Here is a 19,439-nt window from a genome sequence, read left to right on the forward strand (position 1 = left end):
ACTCTCCCCATAACTGACAGGGGGGGAGCGTATTCCAGAAGTCTAAAGAATTAGTGCAATCCACATTAAGGTGCCGGTGTTCCAACTCTGTCCTAGTAACCATGATGCCCAGGTATCGAAATCCCTTGAGTTCCCACCAAATGCCCAAGTCAGGCATTTGATCTAGTGGCAATAGTGCCATTAGGCTCAGGGGAAACAGCAATGTTTTATTAAGATTTAACCGCAGGCCCGATGCCAGACCAAAGTCCTCTAAGCACTGCATCAATACCGGCACTGCCTCCGCTGATGACCAAACATATATCAAGGCATTGTCTGCATATAAAGGTATAATATGTCTCTTTCCACCGACCGAAGCACTGCAACTGGAGGACCTTCACAACCTTGAGGGATCCTCTCTGCCACATGACCCTAGTTACCCAGAACTCCGTGCCCGAGAGCCTGTACCCTTCTGCTAGTGGCCCTGCCGGTAACCTCCTGCCCAACTGCGATCTCTCCTAGACTATCCGCCGACCCCAGACCCCTATCTGATCTACATCCATCGACCGCAACGGTAACTGTGTTGTCCGCCTGCTGAAACTTATCCCACACATTGCCCCACCAATCGCAAGGGTAAAGAACATTGTCGATATCTTCCACTTCGTCGAAGATACTGAAATCCTCACCCTAAGGGTGCCCAAGTCCCCCACGACCGACCCTGCACTCAGTTTTTTGAGTCTGACCACCCGAAGACTGAAACTGTAAGCTGTATATTTGCACAAAACATCCCTCAATTGATTGCCTCCACAGGATAATCTTGAACTGATCAAATATTACACTGTCGACTTTTAAACATGAAAAGTATCTTTAATTTACATACTTACCTTAGTATGAAGACCTGGGTCTTCCAGTAAATACCAAACAAAGTATAATTTCTATTAAATTAGTCTGGATCATCTCCTTGAGTCGTGTGCATTATTGATCATGGTTTTACAATAAATGTCTTACACTCCTCTGTTAGGCCTAAGACTGCTCACCCAAACTACCACTCATAGAGCACTTACCTTTGCTGTTATCACCTTTCTGCCATTACCGCCATCACCGGGATCTGAAGAGGGAGCCGGGACAGGACTACACGTCCCAGGCTGCTTCGAGGCAATCATCTGGTGCTGACCACACACCTGGTGGCGCCTTGATAAGCCACAGAGGGCTCCCGCAGCGCAGAACGCGCGCAGGTTTGCCCGGGCCAAGGGCGGGCCCATCTGCGCCCGTCAGCGACCGATTGAGGCCGGGCAACCCCTCTTTCTTGTTGAAGCCAACATGGGTAAGCGTAACCGTAACCTCCCTTGTTCTAATGACTTGTTAAAAACTAAAGCAGAGTTACCTCACAACTGTGCCTCCATTATGTCCTATCTAACCCCTTATAACAACTGAGATCCACAATGTAGAAGCACAGTTTGGTATGGGAGTCGAGGCAGTTGTTAGCAATATCCCTCTACTGGCAGCCCCGTGTAGCACAACCCTAGTAACTGAAGCTGTTGCTGATTCTATAACTTGGGCTTGGGACTCTATTCAGCAATTGAAACTATGCTGTACTCATGTCGGGAATCATACACAGCATCTACAAAGAAAGAGGAAGAAGGGTGCCAAGGCAGGATTGAATAATAAGGAACTGGTTACCCAGGAGGGGCTTGGAAGTAATCCGACTATGGAGGAGCGGCTGACTTTCCATCCTAAAACTACAGCCACAGACTTAATCTTCACCCACATTGATACTTATTTTGAGACACTAAGAGTAGAGTTAATCAATTGTATGAAATTTGGGGTAGATGGCATAATGAAGAAGTTGTCCTGCTTAGAGAGAGAAGGGAAGGGTGCAGCACGCTTTAACATTACCCCCAGGGAGAAGGGTGGGAATGTAATGTGTAGTAAATCATCCTGTACAAATAATATACTACATGTAGACAAGGTGACACCCCCGGGGGATATTGTGTTAGTACCTCTAAACTGGATAGCAAAGGATCACGATGGAGGCCTGAAGTCAGGCTTATGGCAGGATTGGGCAAATCACAAGGGATTGCCAACCAAGTAAGGCTTCATTTACCTCCTGAGGCTATGGCTTTGGTGGCAGTTTTAACTGGGGTACCCCCGCTCAAACCAAATAGTAGAGAAACATCTGAAGAGCTTATCTGTAAAGTCACATTTTGGTGTTCAACACACTCCGAGGGAGGGTCCAAAGCATCATCTCATATTATAATGGCTAGACGGGTTGATCACTGTCCTAAACAAAAATAGGGAGATTGTGTTGTAGTCAATTTTGGTCGGAGCGAAGTAACTGGCTGGCTTTTCCAGGTTAACCAACACTGTGGCCAATGGTGAATCCCTGCATTTCCTTTGGGTTTCTTTTATCCACCTAAAATGGTTGAATGGGCAAATAACCCAACTCCCCCTCAAGACAACTGGGAGAAGATAGGAGCAAGCTGGGTACTAGAACTAAGCCTAGTGGTGGTGACCTCCCTCAGACGAGGGTGAGGGGCATCCCACTGCTCTCTCAACTCTGGTGGATGTTGCAAGAGAAAGCGCAGTTAATAGTAGGTTGGAATTAGTAAATAGATTCACCCTGTTGAGCCAGTTGGATAGTAATGATTGACTAACCATCGGTTCCCCTACACAGAGGCAGGAAGTTGGTATTCAGACGGAGTACATAAATAACCTAACCTGAGGAGATGAATCAAGTAGGGTAGGGTTAGCCAAAATACTTAGCTGGAATATCGCAGGGCTAAGAAACAAAATGGATGATTCTATATGGAATGGTTTATTAAGGGAGCATGATGTGATTGGGCTTCAAAAATCATGGGAATTCAAAAATCATGGGAAATCAATAATCTTCTTTGGTTAGACAGTTATGCAACTTACTGTGAACCTGCAAGGCCATCTACAGCTGGCAGACCTAATGATGGGCTAATATCACTGATTTCCCTGAAGGTTTCAGGTAACTATCGTAAATTGGACTCTGTGTCAGTAAACTGTTTAGCAGTTGAAATTACGCCCATTAACTCAGCCAAGGTATTCATTGTTAATTTTTATAATTCATTTGACAGAACCTCTGTTATTGAGCATCTGTATAATCTTAAATCTTTTTTTGGAGTCTTATAAGGTGAAACAAGTCACTCCTTATTCGGTAATTTAGGTGATTTTAATATACATTTGTGTTTAAAGAATGGTCATGTTGCCGATAGCCTAAGACCTGGCAAGCCCTTCCAAAAAAATTTTGAACACACACAACGAGGAGTTTTTAGAGGACACCCTAGCGGAATTAGGTCTTCTATATCCCAATGATTTGTGTGGGATGAATGATATACCATCTTTTAAAGGAAGGAGAATGAACACAACCATTGATTATATCTTTATTAATACTGCCCTGGAAGCCTATGTTAAAGACTATACGGCTATGTGGTCACAGTTTAGTGATCACAATCTTATACACCTGATACTGGCCAGGGGAATTGGGCTCAATTCTGAGACTAACAGATGTCTCTATTTTAGCCATTAAGGCAATAGATCAGGGTCTTAGACTTAAGTGGTGTAAGGTCATTCCGTACGAGTTCTGTAATGATTTAGTCACCAAAGTGGGATTGGAGATGAAGCTCTGTCTTGATAATAGGATAAGGGATAACAAGACTCTCACTGCTTATGTTGAAATATGTAATCAGGTGGCAAGAGCCCTAACATATATCTGTAGGTAATTTCCCAATAAAGGAGTGGTGGTTTGCCCACAACTGCACAGTTGCTCATCAGAAGCTGTTGGTTGCTTTAAAAAATAAACCACAAGATAAACCTTTTATAGCTATCCTCAGGAAAAATTATAAACTAGCGATACACACACGTAAATTGGAAATTAAAAACGAGGCTTGGAATGACTTACTGTCCTTTGATGTAATTAGGAATAGCGCCAAGTTTTGGAATGTTGTTAATAAACCGTTTATTTCAGATAATAATAGTAGCCCACTGGAATGTAATATTCCGGAAGAGGACTGGTTTAACCATTTCAAACATATATATGATATGGGGGACCATGGATCCTCAAGCATGTCCTATGTAGTTGAGAATTATACTTTAGTAGCGGTAGAGGTGGCTATTGATCAAATGTCAAGCAATAAAGCTCCTGGACCGGACGGTGTCCCGGCTGACCTTTTTAAAACGAACTCATCACTATGGTCTAAATTACTAGCCAACGTCTTTAACACGGCCTGTGAATTTGGCCTGCCTCAATCCTGGTTCCAGTTAGTTATAGTCCCGGTTTTTAAAAAGGGGAATTGAGGAGACCCAAAATGTTATTGGCCAATCTCATTGATGGATTCTGCAGTAAAAGTTTTAGGAAGAGTGGTCTTAGGCAAACTCACTGATTGGTTAAATTACACTAATATCCTCTCAAATCTACAGTAATGGTTTAGGAAAGGGAGCGGGACTACGGACTGGTGTCCAAATCTGCTTTTATTGGCCGTAAAGTAAGAAAGGGTCACTCCATTTGGCATTCATGGACCTTTCCTCTGCCTTTGACCGAGTAAATAGATCCAGATGATGGCATTTGTTATTAAAATTAGGTCTAGACAGGAATATTGTAAATTTTCTGGCCTATCTACATTGGAATCTTACAGCCACAGTGAGATTTGACCAAAAAGGCAACCTTACGCAAGGCATCCGTAATCTAAAATGAGTCAGACAGGGATGCATTTTAGCCCCACTTTTATTCACTTTATACATTAATAATCTTGACTCGGTTTTAGTGGGAGCTAGTAGGGACATCCCACGTGTGGGGGAGCGGTTAATTCCGGCTCTCCTATACACAGATGATGCTGCCCTGCTAGCGAGGACAGTGATTGGCCTACAGCATCTTTTAATTAACTTTGCAGATTTATTGAAGTCACTGGACTTTGATGTCAATTTTTCTAAATCTCACACACAAATTTCGGGTTTAAAGCCCAGAAAACCTAAAATTCATTACTGTGAAGGAAATGTAATATCACAGGTGACGTCATTTACATACCTAGGGGTTTTATTCGATGAGAGGGGTACATGGGTACCACAAATGAAAGCAAAAAGAAATTTAATGGCTAGATCTACCCTGGCTGTCCTTGACTTTGCATGCAGATTAGGGGCAAAGCCAGTGCACGCAATATCTATAGGGCTAAAAAGCATTGCCATAGCAAACTATGGCTCTGACCTATGGGGATACAGAGAAGTTAGGGATATCCAAATAGTGGAAAACAAATTCCTATTAAATTTGCTATCTGTGCCACAGTCAACATCTCCTTATATAATCCATCAAGAAACCGGCTCAGGTTTCGTATCAGACCTAATTGGAATGGCACTTTTACTCAAATGGATAGAAATTTGGATAAACCCGGCGCTAGTGATGAATCGCGAAATTATTCTTTATTGCCTAGCACTTGATCGAGTAAGTAGTAGCCCCTGGTTGAGCTATGTGAAAAGGCTTTGCACTCATCTAGGAAGGCCAGAGTTATTTAACTCCCCAGAGAAACTTTTGAAGGCAGATAAGCTTTGGGCTAAAAATACTTATTTGCAGTCGTCACAGATGGATAGAGAGGCCAGGGAATTGAGAAAGCACATCAATGTGCATTTGAACCCTATTCAAACACAGCAATCAATCAGCACAAGTGTTTCCTTTTACTGAGGTTTAGATTTAATCAAATACCTCTACTTCTTGCTGAACCAAAGGGATGGAAAAAGATTGAGGACCTGGGTGCTTGCACATGTGATAATTTTTCATCTTAGGACTCATTACACTTGTGAGAATTTTTTGCACATCTGAAATCGGTTCATTTTACCTATTTTAAGAGGCAAAGGGTTTTTACAGGCTAGACCTGCTTTGATATACTTACAAATGATGACTAATGTCTGGGAAATTTTTAATATAGCTAGTTTTCTGACGGCAGCGGTCAGAATAAAGAAAAAGAGAAGGATTGGAATGAATTAGAACACTTTTAATTATTTTTAGAGATTCTTAATCAATGATATGATTTGTTTTTGTATATTGATGATCAAGATGATTTTTTGCATCTTGTTGGCGTTTGTGCTATTTTAGTATTCAATGTGTTTTATGTAGTATGCTTTTAAGGTTTTAATTAACCGAATAAAGTGAATTTGACTGACTGACATGGAGCACTTTGGGTTTTGCATTGAGCCCTGTATGTACACTTTTCGGGAACCGCTGGATTCTGTGCACGGTATTACCACCTAGTGATATCACATACAGAACCAGCTTCCTACATTGGTGGTGCAGCGTGAGGTACAAGACTTTGACATTTGGTGTACACTTGATAAATTGAGTCACTGAGGAAATCCAAATAAATTGCCTTTAGAATAGAATTTTTTTCGATTTTTTTTTTTTTTCAAATTGTTTAAAAATAGTGTTAGGGCCTTGGTTAAATCCCCCACTGCTTTAGAAATGTAAAAGACTTTTGTTAACAAGGAGTTGGGTCTTAGAAATACTTCGTTTTTTGTAAATCTCTAATAAGACCCCACTTACTTTAAACACCATGACTGATGTTCCAGGGACCAGGCCTTTCGGCCTGGACCCCCATAAAGTAAATATGCTGGAGTGGCTGGCAGATAATAGCAAGGCCCTAGCAAACACAACTCCCTCCACTGGGGAAGAGGTAGTAGAAGAAGAGGAGGAGGAGAAAGATGGGAAAGACACTGATTCAGTCTCTGCCCCTCATATAACTGCACCACTGTTGGAAGTGACCTCGGTAGTGCTCCAATTGAGGTAGAGGCTGAAGATACAGATCCTAGCTATAGAAAACAAGCATTTGCAATGCAATAGGTCTCGCAATTGCGCGAGTTTGAGCTATTGGGATTGTAAATGATAATGCTATTGGCATTGTAAATGACTGCCTTTTATTTATGTTTAAAAACTTACAAGGAATCGTCATTTACAATGCCAATAGCTCAAACTCACGAAATGCGAGCTCTATTGCAATGCAAATGCTTGTTTAAATTTGTCACCACGTTCCGTGATGGCAGAGCGTAATTTACTGCAGGTTGACATCTGATTGATCTGTGGCATTACAGTGAGTGGATGCTGTGATCTCATATCAGGGTACAGAGAGGCAGTGGATAGCTACTTATTGGAGGAGATGCTCAGCAGGGGACCGGGGAATGGCATGATGTCTCGTGTCTATTGATGCACCCGGCCTCAGCCCTTCTTAAGTACAGTTGGCGCTTCTGCAGAGCCTAGAGGCCCAGCGCTGCGTTGGAGTGATAGGTTAGAGGGGGAAAAGAGAGATGCAGCCTGTTTCCTCCTCTGCTTTCTTCCCTCTTCTGTTGAATCCACTCTAAATTTCCCTGGTGCGTTTTATCTGGTGACACAGTAATTTAAATACCACAATGCGGATGGTCTTTTCCGTCGCCACTTTTTAATGAGGGGATTGGTGGAGGGCAGTGTGAGCATCATACCAATGGAAGAGGTGGGATAGGCATAGCCCATTGCTAACACACCGAAGACCTGTGTGCAGTTACTGTGCTACTAGGGTCTCTGAACTCAGTGAGTGTGACTGGGCGCCGAACTCCCCCCCCCCCCCCCAATTTCGCTCCCCCACATAACTAACAACTCACTGCAGTTAATGGGTGTACTCACTGACGGGGGGGGAGGGGGGTGTGGCCGGGAGGAGCTTTCCCCGTGATCGTCTACTTGTGACCATAAGGAACCTGAGAAGTGCTGTGTGCCTACTGTCACTTCTGCCGGCCCATGATATGCGTGATCAGCTGTGAGGAAGTATCTCCGTTGCTGGCCAGAGTTACCTGCTGCGATCGTGACAATCGTGGGGGCCAGCAGCGTGATCACCGAGGTGCAAGGTGTGTGCCTTTGCCTGCAGCGCTGCTGCGATCGTGACCCTCATGGGGGTGGGGGAGGGCAACCACGTAATCGTACAGGAACCCGGAATGCACATTCCCCAGCAGCACTATTGTGATCGTGTGTCCGAGTACCCCTTACACAAAAGTTTGTACCTATATGAAATAGCAGTAACAGCAAGCAGGTGTGTTGCCAAAAGTGGAGATTATGCCCAGGCTTTGGGCATGCAGCTGGCTCGCCCTGATCCCGATCATGGTACGTCCAGCCTCAAAGATCCCGCCTTCTCATCTCATTGGCTCTCTGGTTCACCCATTCAAACAGTAAGCCCAATGAGAGAAGGAGGCGGAACAAAGCACGAGTGAGGAGCTGCGTGTTTTTGCCTTCACTGCTTCTCTGTAATGTCACTCCTTGGCTTCTTATGTAGGCCGGCCTGCTCTGTCTCAGTGAGGTACGTGGGAGGTAACTGGTGACAAGATTCTCACCAATGAATGACCATGGTGAGTGGGAGTAAGTGAGCATGTGTGAAGGAGTGAGCCGTGTCAATGATCAGACCCTACCGGCGTACTCAAGCAGACGTAAAATAATGAAAGTGAAACCGCACGGACAAAAAAATGCGCGCGTGTGCACATCCCTATGCAAACAAAGATGGCGTTGGGCTGTCCACATGCGCATTGATTTTTGTCCGTACTCGATGGCGAGAGCAGTCATCTTTCTCCATCTGGACGCGCGTGCATTCAGCTTTGGCTGAATTGATCGCAAAAGGTCCTCTCATGGCAAGTGCAGCGCATGCGCTGCTTTCGCCAGGCGAGACCTAAAAATGGAGCTGAGATGGGGTTAGGACCCATCTCTGATGGCAGCCAAATAAATAGGATGGAAAATTCTGCAGACTCCAAAATCTCTAAAGGGATTGTCCCTAAATATTTTGAGAGTGATGATATTAAGTGGTTCATTGATTGAGAGAGTTTCTTAGTAGACAGGCCCACAGGAAGCTGTGGAGTGCTAACTTGTGGGAAATGTTCTGAGGATAGTGCAGGGATAGAGTCCTGACATTCAGTGAACAAGATGCTATATCCTATGAACTCATGAAGGGTACCCTGATTAAGCTTTGGATTCAGCACTAAGGAATATAGGATCAATTTCAGGGAGGCCAAGAGAGCCCAAGGCCAATCCTTGGTAGATTTTGTATATTACTCAGTGAAAACACTGGGAGGTTGGTTGAGTGGTAACATTGCACATGATTATGAAGTAGCACCTTTTAAGTAATTGTCACCAAGAGAAAGTGCATCAATTCCTGGTAGGCCTAGGTCCAGTTTCTCCTCAAGAATTGGGGAAGAATGCAGACCACTGGGTCAAGACAAGGGTCACCAAAACTAACACTGGTGGGTGGAGACCAAAAGAAAGAGGCAAAAAATCCCCCCTAAGTAAAAGAAGGTAACCCTATGGTTACCTAAGGTCTTCTTCATACCTCCAAAAACCTGCTCAGGAGGGCTTGCCCAGAGTCTCTGCACAGTCTTAGGATGGGTACCAGGGTAAGAACTGGGATCCCAACAAGGCTTGATGTCATGACTGTAAAGCAGTACGACACAAAACTGGAGATCCTAGCTGTAAAAATAAGAAAAATGCTTCTACTCCACCTGCAGTTGCTAACGTCCAGATGGGATCCCATGTGTGGCCTGGCCATGTCCGTAACCCCACTGAGGCAACATTAGTCCTTGAGGGAGAAATAGACTTAGTCTGTGCTGTCTGGCCAGATACCGTGAAAAAATATAGGCAGTTTCCCAGGCTTAATGAGTTCAGGATAGAGGTCTTGAGGGATACTGGGGCTATTGTCACCATGGTGACCCAGCAGCTAGTTCACTTAGATCAGTACCTGATTGGAAGGTCCTATGCAGTCACCAATGCGAACAATGTCACCACCGTCCATCCCACGGCTATGGTCACTTTGGACTGGGGAGGGGGTAGTTGGACAGAAAGAGGTGGTTGTGTCCTCTGATGTTCCTGTAGATTGTCTGCTTGAAAAAGACTTAGAGACTTCTCCTTGGACTGAAGTCGAACTGAGGACCAATGCCAGTATGGTTGTTCACTCAGGATAGGGTTGTGTTACAACCCGAACACAAAGCAGAGCTCTTTGAGTGGAAAAAAGGTGCTGGTTCCTGGAAGAATGGACAAGCCCTTCAAGAGAAAGGGCAGGTAGACTGGATGACCAGCTTCTACACAGAATCAAAGTCCAAACCCCTCTTCTCAGGATGAAGACTTAGTATTCTCAGTGGGATCTGAGCCTGAAGAGTTTGCCACTTACCAGGCAGATCTCTTGGGCCCAGGGGGACCCTCTAGGATGGATCTGTGCCAGGGAAAAGAAACCTGTCCCACTCTTGAAAGCCTGAGGCAGCAGGCTGCTGCACAGGAAAAGGCTGATATTCATGGCACCCCCAGGGTTTATTGGGAGGATGGACTCCTATACACTGAGACCAAAGACCCCACCGCTGGTGCGACCAGGAGAGTGGTAGTGTTTCAGAGTTTGAGTTTCTTCTTACTTTGGCCCATGAGATCCCCTTTACTGGGCACCTTGCCATGATAAAACTTGGAGTAGGTTAGTCAACCACCTTCTGTTGGCCAGGGATGTCTCTATAGGTAAAGGACATTTGTCAGTCCTTTGCCACCTGCCAAGCCAGTGGCAAGGCAGGAGGCAACTGAAAGGCCCCTTTAATTCCACTTCCAGTGGTTGTGGTACTCTTAGAAAGGGTAGGGGTCGACATTGTTGCCCCCCTGGACCATCCAACAGCCTCAGGGAACAAATATTTTCTGGTAGTGGTGGATTATGCCTCCAGGTATCCTGAGCTATTCCTCTAAAGGCCACCACTGCTACAGTGGTGGCAAAATCCCTCCTTGGTGTATTTACCAGCGTTGGTGTCCCAAAGGAATTGGTGTCAGAGGTACAAACTTTGTCTGCATACCTAAAACACATGTGGGAGGTGTGTGGAGTGAATTCAGATTCACCACACTCTATCATCCACAAACCAATGGACTGGTGGAGAGATTCATCCAGACATTGAAGGGCAGGATTGGTGAGCTCATAAAAACTCCGAATCAGATGGGATGTCCTACTTCTGTTTCAAAAATTCAGCCAGCCAGCAGTAGTGTTTCTGGACACCACAGGTCAAATATCCCAATCTTATAGTTCTCTTATGCCCACTCCTGGAGTTCTGACTGCCCTCAAAACTCAATCCTTGGTAAAGGCTTTCACAATATTAGAAGGGCAACCATATTTCCTTTTTCACATTGAACTTTCCAATTCAAATGTCATGTATCTGGAGTCCCTCTTTTGTTTTCAATTACTTACCATATATCTTATTTCAATTAATTTTTAGACGTTGGTGTCTTTTTCCCCAAAAAGTTATTTTTGTTAAGCATCCAATTCCATCACATTTAAATCAGACCTAGCCAACTCGTTTCATCAGGGCCTAAACAATATTAAAAAAAATGTAATCAATACTTTTCACTTAATAAAATCAATAACTTGTTCTTATTTTTACATTACATTTTCAGTAGTCTCTAGGAATGGGCACAAAGTTTCTGACACTACAATTTATGGAGCCCTGCAGGATACGAAGTCATAGCTTGCTAAAAGAGCAAGAAATCTGCAATCTTACTTACTTTTTTCAGTTTTAAAAAGACTTTTATTAACCATAAAATAAAGCAACAGTACAAAATGAATGAAGAGAAATACGGGAAATAAGGGAAAGGGAAGGGGGGGGCAGAGAAAAAAAATGAACAGGATATACTCTACAGGGAAATGAAATAACAAAAGACATATCATGGGCAATTGGATAAAAAGGGATACACTAATTGTACATCAGAAGCAAGTGCGAATAATGACATAATAGGTAATAATGCAGAAAATTAAAGGAAATGAAAATGGTATCAGGGGGGTTTGGGAACCTCTTGCTGATCAGGACTTGGGCGAAATGAACAAATTACACAGTTATCCAAATACATTGTAACAGGGAGCCATAGGTCTGAGCATTTGGAAGCCAAGTGGGCAGGAAATACAAAAGCAGTGTCAAGTCTGTGGTTATGACATACATTATACCACCATGCTTTAAGAGAAATGTTAGAAGTAGTCTTCCAATTGATGGTAATCTGTTGGAATGCAACTGCCAATAACAAATCAACAATGCGAACAGGTAAGTCAGTCCCCTCCCAGCAAGGAGAGAGGCTACCCAAAAAAAGATGAGTATAGGATAGGGGAATGCAGGTATGAAAAATGACATTAATTTGAGCCCAAACCTGCAACCAAAAGTCATGCACGTGTTTACAGAGAAGTAACATATGACACAGAGTAGCATGTGGCAAGGAGCAAGACCAACAGGCGTCTGGAACGGTAGAGATCCGCTTGTTTAGGGTAAAGGGAGTGTGAAGCAGTCTGTTATAGATGAAAAACAGGGATTGTGTCAGAGATGCTGCTCTAGAGGATTTACGAAGCTTTGTCCATATCTTGTCCGATAGGGACACTGGCCACGAGGTGGCGAGGTCCTGCTCCCATTGCTCCTCTACCTTAGACTTAGGTCTAGTTAATGTATGGGCATGAAGGTGTTTGTAGATGACAGAAGCTTTAGGAGTGGTGTGTAGGAGAGAGTGAAGCCGGAGAGCTGGGTCGGGAAAAATGAAGGGGGTGGTCGCTGCATGAGTCGTGTGTAGATCTCCATGACCGCTGCTTTAAGTAAGAGATATTTGGGAGCAAAGGAAGAGGGCAAATCCAAGGAGGATCTGAGAGTAGGAAAGGGCAGAAAGGTTGAGTTGGAGAATAACTGCGAAATCCATAATCAATCCTCTGGCCCTCTAGGATTTCCAGTAAAAGGGTTTATTATTAATTAAAAGATACTTGTTATGCCAAAAGGCGGACGAGAGAAAGTCCGCAATAGTCACAGGGGGAGGAGGATTGGAGGATGAAAGGAGCTTGACAGTGAATTTATGAATAGGCGTGGGAATCGAAGAGGGTTTACGTGAGAAAGAGATATACTCAGCAAAGGAGAAAGGAGAAAGGGGAAAGAAAAAGGCGCTCAACCTTAGTCCACAAAGGGCAGGGGGAGGCGGGATCTTGGAACCAAAAAGAAGCTTGACGTAACAAAAAGGCCTTCTGATAAGCTGGAAAGTCCGGAAAATTGACTCCACCTTCAGAGGCAGGGCGAATTAGTCTGGCAAGGGACATTCTGGGTTTCTTGTTATGCCATAAGAAAGAGGACAGGATCGAATTAATTTTCTTAAAGAATTTGGCTGGGATGGAGACAGGGATATTAGAGATTGTGTAGAGAATTATAGGGGATAACATCATCTTAATGGTGTCGAGACGACCCCACCAAGACAGATAGAGAGGGTGCCACCTAGCTGTAAGGTCAGATATTTTCTGAGAACACTTAGTCAAACAGAGGGAAATGGTGTCTGAAATAGAGGGGGTGATATGCATACCCAAATATTTAATATGAGTGGGACTCCAGGTGAAATTGGAAGCACTGAAATAAGGTTTAAAGGTGAATTTCGTCAGGGGAAGAATCTCACATTTGTCATTATTGAGCTTATAGCCCGAGATTGAGAAATACATCCGCACTTCCTCTAGGAAAGCGTGAATGGAGTCTGTGGGATTTGAAATGAAAAGTAAAATATCGTCTGCATATGCAGCAAGCTTAATGGGTGATGCCGTAGTCTGAAAACCATGGATGTTGGTATTCTGGCGAAGCTTGGACAAAAAGGGCTCTAAAGCTAGATTGAAGGGGAAAGCGGGCAGCCTTGGCGAACACCTCTACCAAGATCAAAGTAGGAGGAAAGCTGACCATTCGCATAGACCGCAGCTCGTGGGTGAGAATACAACAATGAAACTAGGGAAATGAATTTAGGGCCAAAACCAAACCAACCGAGAGTGTGGAAAAGGTATGGCCATTCGACCCTATCAAACGCCTTCTCGGCGCCTAGGGCGATAGCTGCAAAGGAATGCTGGAGATGGGATGACTTTGACAATATGTTGAATAAAAGTCTAGTATTGTCAGTAATGTACCGACCCTTAACAAAACCAGACTGCTCTTCGCCTAATAGGTCAGGAAGTAAATGGTCCAACCTTATCGCCAAAGCCTTAGCAAAAATTTTGTAGTCAATGTTGACAAGGGAGATGGGCCTGTAATTCTTGCAATGCTTCACATCCTTTCCTTCCTTGGGAATTAAACAAATGTGTGCATCGGAAAAGGTTCCTGAGGAGTTATCCAAAACAGCAAAGGTGGTAAGGAGAGAGTGTAGTTTCGGAATCAACAAGTTGGAAAAGTGAAGATAAAATTCAACGATAAAACCATCTGGTCCAGGGGCTTTATTAAGTTTGAGACGTTGGAGCGCGGTGAGCAATTCCTTTTTCGAAATGTCATTCTCCAAAGAAGAAAGATCAAGGGGGAAGTGTGCAGGTTTGCGGATAGTAGAGAAGAAACGCGTGAGAGAAGGAATAGAGGGTTGAGTTTCAGAGGTGTACAGGGTTTTATAAAAACGGGAGAACTCAGTAAGGATGTCGGCGTCTTTGTGCTGTAGGTTGGAATTAGTGTCATAAATAGATTCAATGTTCAGCTTGTTATGCTTGACCTTCAAATAATTGGCAAGGATTTTCCCCACCTTGTTCCTACCACCATAAAACTTAGCAGTAGACTTAAGCAAGTATAGGGAGGCATCCTCAGTAGGCATCCTCCGTAGACTTCTCATTAAATTTCAACTTGGCAGCGACAAGAGCTGTCAGACTATCTTTAGAATGTGAGGTGAAGTAGGCGTGTTCCAATCTCTTAATGTCACAGAGGAGATTTTTTGTGTAATGGCGGGCAATTCTACGCTTCCTTGCAACATAGCCAATAACAAAGTTGCGTGCTGTTGCCTTAAAAGCATCCCAAATGGTGGGTTGTGGGATGGAAGGGGTATCATTGAATAGGAAAAAATCATCAAGAAAAGCAGTGAAGGAAGCAGTACATTTGGGATCCAAAAGGAGGGAATTGTTAAAGCGCCACCTCTTGGGGCCATCAATCTGAGGAAGAACATCAACGCTGATTACAACAGGGGCATGATCCGAAAGTAAGATCGGACCAATTTCAGCAGCGGTGAGTGTTTGAGCAAGGGTATGAGAAACAAAAATATAGTCGATCCGCGACTGGGACCGGTGAGACGGAGAGTAAAAAGGTCGGATTGCATAGTCGCCAGGAATCAACAAGCTTATGTTGGGAAATGGCTTGAGTGAAAAGTTTGTGCGGTTTATTGGGAACATAAGCGACTTCAGAATTCATATCAACAAAGGGATCTAGGGGATGATTACAATCTCCAGCTAGGATAAAATTGTCACCCATAAATTGAGTAATACATTGAGAGAAATCAGCCCAAAAAAGAGGTTCACCAGTAGTGGGAGCATAGACATTAAGGAGGGAGATTGGAACACCTCTAAGCGATAGTCTGACATGTGTCCATCTGCCATTAGTATCCGATTGTTGGGAAAGAATGGTAAGAGGGAGAGATCTACGGCATAGGATTGCTACACAGTTACGTTTACCGTCACCTTGTGAGAAAAATACTTCACCCACCCAACCCCTCTTAAGTTTCGCAGATTCTATGTCGGAGAGATGAGTTTCCTGGAGAAATGCCACATCAATATTCAATTTGGCAAGGTGTGATAAGATGCGTTGACGCTTAATTGGAGAATTAATACCCTTAACATTCCATGACACTATATTCAATGACCTGCTAGAAACAATAATTTATAGAGTACAGCGTATGGAAAAGGAAAATAAAGACCCATGAAAGAGGAGGAATAAAAGAGAAGATAGATATACAATAGAGAGTAGGAGAGGAGAGAAGAAGAGAAAATTAATTAAACGAAAGAGTGTGCAGAAAGAGAGAACAAAGTAGAAACTAGAGAGAAGCTCAGGAGGGTGAAAGGAAGAGGGGAGAGAATATGAAGAGAACTACGGCCTGAAAAAAAAGAAGTTATGGGTTCTGCACAAACAAGGAAACTGAACCACAAAGGGAAGGGTAAAAAATAAAGAAAACAGAATAGGAGGAGGAGACAAAGGGAGAACATACCTACAAAAGGAGAAGTCGAGAAGGAGTCTGGGGGGGGGAAGGGGCCACATAGGCAAGGCGACACATCCGTGGTTGGCTGGGCAGGAAGCCAGGGAGACATCATCAGACGGGGGAGAGTTCCTGTGGAAACAAAGAAGGGAAAAACTGGAACAAATTACAAATATAATTGAAAGGAGAACAGGGAGCAATCAACAACAATGCAACTCGAAGGGAGTAACAATCAAGAGAACAAAACGGAAGAAAGAGGCAAACATGACCAAAACAGGGGCATCATAAGAACAAGAACAAGCAGGACATCAAGAAGCAGGACAGCGCCTCAGCCAGGATGAGACGAGGAAGGTCCAGAGGAGTCCATTGCTGTAGTCTTGTGTGCATTGATGAAGCTCCGGAGGCGCACTGGATCTTCGTAGGTAGTCGTCTTGTTATTTTAGGTGACTTTAAACAGGCAGGGATGATACAAGCCATATCTAGCACCCATGGAACGGAGGACGTCTCTCATGCCTAGGAAAGTCTTCTGACAGTTGGCAGTCGCCTTTGCGTAATCCTGAGCGAAGAACAAAGAGGAGCCAGACCATGATAGCTTTGGGGAAGCTTTGGCAGCAGTGAGAACCTTCAGAAGGTCAGTATACTCCAATAAATAAAGAATACCACCTCTTGGTCGTTGTGACGTGGAAGCAGATGTAGGTAGGCGACCTAAGCGATGAGCACGCTGGATGTTAAGAGACGTACCTTCCGGCAGATGGAGTAATTTAGGAAGGAAGGACTTAAAGAAAGCGATTGAGTCCGAACCCTTCCACCAAGCCGTAAATGCGGAGGTTGTACCACCTATTCCGATTTTCCAACTCCTCCACCTGTCTCTGGAGGGCGCCCACCTGTGAGGTCAGATGAGAAACTGTGGTGTGTTTCCTGAAATGAGGCAACGGACTGTTCAACTGAAGAAACTCTTGTCTCAATTTGTGACCAGTTATCCGTAAGAACCTGAAGCTTGACATTGGTTTCCTCCATAAAGGGGCGTAAGGTCCCGATTTCCTCTAGAAAAGGGCGAAAAGATCTTATTTTTTCCAGCAAGAGTTCCATTGAGACAGGTGTGGACGACTTAAGTGGTGAAGGAGGATCTTTCTTCAGTCTCTTGGTGTTAGTTTTCCCCGATGATGACTGAGGAGTTTCCATGGCAGTATCAGAACCAGACGAGGTGAGGGAATCCTCTAATTTAGAAAAAGCTGAAAATACTTTGGAGTTTTTCATAAAGGCCACCTTTGTTGCAGGTTTGGAAGGTATGCGTGACATAGACGTAAGTCGTCCCATAAGAAACAAGGGAGAACGTAACAACCCTCGTAACGCACGCTGCCTGCACAACGTGGAGGACTCCAACAAAACATGTGCAGTGAAACGCAGAAGGCCACACAAGGGATAGGAGTGATGACTCCTGGGCAGAAATGTGTGCAGTATACTATAAGGTTGAAAAGGAGGAAACAACCTAAAAAGGCACTCCAAAAGGCGGCAGAGTCTTAATCTGTAAAGACGCCAAGTAAATACTGATCACCATATGTAGAATCACCTTCGCCGCTCATCAGAACATCCGCAGCACCAGAAAAAATCAATGGGTAGCAACAGGTGGGCAGGAAGCATTAAGTATTAGCACACAAATTTGCGCGCCACCATCAGAACAGAGCACGAAAGTAATGTGGAAGGCAATAAATAGCGAGTGCAGATAACGATGAGGCTGCAGTGGGTCTCCTCATTACGAAAGCGGTGAGCCAGAGTAGAGCAAAGGGCAAATCATGGTAACTCCCCTCGCCATGAGAGCTAGTGAGGCTGAGGTAAATTGAGTTTCATGACATAAGCGCGTCGTCTTACTGTAGAACAGGTGAGGAATCACCTAGCTGAGAGATAACTCGTGGGCACTGCTTATCAACAACTTAAGGGGAAAAGGTGGCCGCTCCGCAGCTCAGGCACTCCGTCACATCAGCAAAGCAATGAAGGAGAACGCCTCAAAGCTCGCAAAATGGCGGACGGAAGACGCAAGAATAGAGCAGCCTCTCACAGCGAGACTAAAACAAGGGAGAAGCTAGGAGGCCGCCAGGAGATGAAGAAATGTGGAGGGTCCTGGAGAGAGGTGGCGGCAGTCATGAAGAAAACCCCATGTGGCAGCAGAGAGAGCTGAAAGAGTGCGGCGTCATAAAATGGCGGCCGTGCCGGTATCTGAAACTGAGCTGATGACTGCGGCAGAGTTCTCCGTCTCAGGGTGCATGTCAGCGGATGTTCTGCAGTCGCGGCGATGTCCAGGAGTGTTCCGCCACTGGTAGAAGCCGTCCAACAGGAAAAAAAACGAGCTGCAACGGTAAGCCTCCCGAAGCTTTAGCGGAGCCTCACACGGGCGCCGCCATTGCCATCGGGTGCCAAGCCACGCCCCCCCAATCTTACTTACTGATCTTTGATGTTACCTATCTTGAAAGTGACAAGGCCTAAATGAGGATGTCATTGATAGTGGGGATAAACCACCTGGAAGACACAACACACACTCCTACATCGTTTTCGCTGGGAAATTATTTCAAGTCGTGTTCTGTGCAATAAATGTTGCTGCAAGAAGCATGCACTTTCTACAATTCTTTAGCTCAAAAAGTGTGTGTTGGTCCTTTTGCTGTATGTTCATAAGCTGTCTGGCTGTTTCCAGCTTGGCCTTGGCGAGCTCACCCTTCTTTTCACTTTAGGAAAATTACAAAGATATTTAGCCATTCACCTATGTTAGGTTTTGATTGTGTAGACATTTTTAGAGACTTTTTAAATTTGATTTTAAGTAATGAAATGCAGAACTGTCATCATCATAGTAAGCAGTAACAATGCCTTCTCACTTCATTCATTTAGGCATCCATAATATTGGTAATTGTCCTGTCTTGACAGTGCTTGTCGATCAGCTACCATCCATAATAAACTAAACAAAAAAAATCCCTGACCCAGCATCAGATAGAATTTAATAAATGTAATTGTCATCTCAGAATTACGTCAAACCACTCCAGACCCTTTTGTGTTTTCAGGGTTTGCTTTTGTGCATGATGAATATGTTGCTATGGCTTTGGGTATCAGTGTAAAACCTTGTCAGATAATTACTCATTGAGTATTAATGATTGGGTATTTCGCAAATCATTTTACAATGACCTCCTCCGTCAGCCACTCCGTGAACTGCTTGATGTGCAGTTAGTCTATAGCAGTTTTGATCTACGGTTTTTCTCTAATCAATTTATCAGTGTCAATTATGTTTTTGAGAGTTTGGATAATGACTAGAACACCATGATGTGTGAATAAACCGGTGTTAAGAACACCATGTATATAGACATAATCTGGGAGAAGAAATACATGTTTAAACATTGATCAAAGAGCATGCAATTTGCTTCTACTCAGGTGTCTTTGTTCTTAGTGGTATTACAGGCCTAAAATATAACATTAACATGAATTGTATGCAAGATTATATCGATAAATATTCAACTTCTTTCGGTAC

The 19,439-nt window shown here is 44.1% G+C and overlaps 1 protein-coding gene across 1 annotated transcript in view; it reads left to right on the top strand.

Moving 5' to 3' along the window:
• Positions 1–19,439, top strand: part of PPP1R37 (protein phosphatase 1 regulatory subunit 37) — a 982,164-nt gene that overhangs the window by 174,963 nt on the left and 787,762 nt on the right. The window lies entirely within an intron of this gene.

The sequence above is a fragment of the Lissotriton helveticus genome, chromosome 9 (genome assembly GCF_964261635.1).
Source record: "Lissotriton helveticus chromosome 9, aLisHel1.1, whole genome shotgun sequence".
Classification (NCBI taxonomy): domain Eukaryota; kingdom Metazoa; phylum Chordata; class Amphibia; order Caudata; family Salamandridae; genus Lissotriton; species Lissotriton helveticus.